This window comes from Poecilia formosa, unplaced genomic scaffold (assembly GCF_000485575.1).
Source record: "Poecilia formosa unplaced genomic scaffold, Poecilia_formosa-5.1.2 Scaffold920, whole genome shotgun sequence".
In the NCBI taxonomy this organism is placed as follows: Eukaryota; Metazoa; Chordata; class Actinopteri; order Cyprinodontiformes; family Poeciliidae; genus Poecilia; species Poecilia formosa.
In genome coordinates this window covers 44,102-46,162 of record NW_006800859.1, presented here as the reverse complement: position 1 = coordinate 46,162, position 2,061 = coordinate 44,102, and positions in this window count along the sequence as shown.

Below are 2,061 nucleotides of genomic sequence, written 5' to 3'. Positions count from 1 at the left end.
TATATATATATATATATAGTTTGCTCATAAGTCACAGAGACACAATTTGTTCTTCTGTTTTCATGTTTACAAATGGGCAGTGTTTTATCTTGATTCTTTTTTTAATAGTTAATATGTTTGTGCCTTTGTATTTTCTAAAAGGGCTTAATAGAGCTGTAATTACTTCCACAGTCATGTCATTGAGTGTGTTTCTTTTTCACTTATGTTTCTGCACATCTAGTGTATTTTCTATGTAATAATAAGAGAAATTGTAATTAATTTAATAGTTTGTTACTATTTTTACTTCAAGTGGAATAATAACACTTGTGCTTATGTTGAGCAGTTAAAAATGGCTACAATGCTACGTTAAGCAGTCCTAGTGATTCTGTAGTTACTAACATAGCCAAGACATCTTTTTGAATCTTCTACTTTTATTTTCTTTTTTATTAATATGTGCAGCTCTGACTTACTTCTTAATCGAAAGAATGCACAAAGTGTGTACTGGTGGAACAATTTCTTATCCTTGGTCAATTGAATGCAGTTCACTTTGTCAATGTCTTTATTAAAAATAAATAAGTAAAATAAAGTTTAAGTACTTGTCAAAGTGATTTTTTAATGCGGTATTCAGGTATGATTTTGTTTAATGACATGTATTTATACAAAAATCATAAAGGCATGATTTTATAAACAAAACAGCATCTAATTTAGTGGACTCTTTAGGACATGTTCTGTATCCATCAGCTGATGACAAGTCAGTAATGAAGGATATTAAAATGTTGGACGAACAAGAAGTGGTTTCAAGAAATTGTCAGGAGAAATAAGTTGTTCAGCTTTTAGGTACTTTTTAAGGACTTATGAAAATGAATTATAATTGCCTACATAGACCTAGCGTTATTAAGCATGTCTATGTTCAACAGTTGACAGATGAAATAGGAAGTCAACTAAGGTTTGGTAGAAAAACTTGCTGTCGGTATCATTTAGTTGAAATACTTCAGATTTGGACATAACTTCTTTTTTAAAACAAAGGGTCCCAACTTAGTGAAATAATCTTAATGAAATGTACAACATTAACTTGGTATTTGGATACATTTACAAACCAAAAGGGGTAGACCTCTATTTCAACTACAATAATTAGATGGACACAACTTAACTTAGATTCTCTTTATGCCTTTTTATCTGCAAGCTTATGAAATGATGAAATAAACCACAGAGGCCTGAGACACCATCAGGCAAATCATTCTTTTCCCACCAGAGCAGATTTAGTCGGGCTACAGAGCTCAATTGTAGAGAAAATGCATCTTTAAACCAGTACTTTCATAAAGCATTTGAAGATTAAGCCATCTCTACCACTCAATTTTAGATTAGTGATGGAGTTAGGGTTAACCGTAACCCTAGATTGATTTTATTTAACAGTTCTTTTCTCCTAGAGAAACACTATGTCAATCAAACATAATTTAGATTACTATACTAATGTAGTTTAAATTACAGTAGACTCAAACTGATTCAATGTTAATTTACTAAACTGTAATGTTGAAGGACTTCAATCTGGGTTTCCTGGGCATACACAAAATAAGCTGCAAACTTTGACTTAAATAATTAACCTTAGACAGGTAAACATGCTATTCAAAATACTTCTCCATAAAACTTTTTTTTATGTGTAAATCCTGATTACATTGAATAAAACACATAACAAATAGCTTCACACAGTTCTGCAAGTGTGTAGGAAACGAATGTGTTACACAGTTTAACCTTGCGTCATGCCTGAAAGGCAACACACAGGGCAAACTTGACCAGCCTACAATGACGACCAGCTTGTCAGGCAAAAAGTCTTTATAAATCCCATTATGACTCTTTCTGTATCAAACGAACAGTTTCACTACCTTATGAAGTAACATTTCTAGGTGTATTGTTGACCTTGATCTTATTGAAAACCTTATTACCCTCCACCTCCCACAACGTGCTGATAGTGTTCCTTTCTTCTTTTAATCGGTCTGCCGTACGAGGGCTGCGTTCCATTTCAGATTCCCGCCGATCAGCCGTATAATTTCTAGAACTAACTATGCGGAGCTGGGATGCTTATAA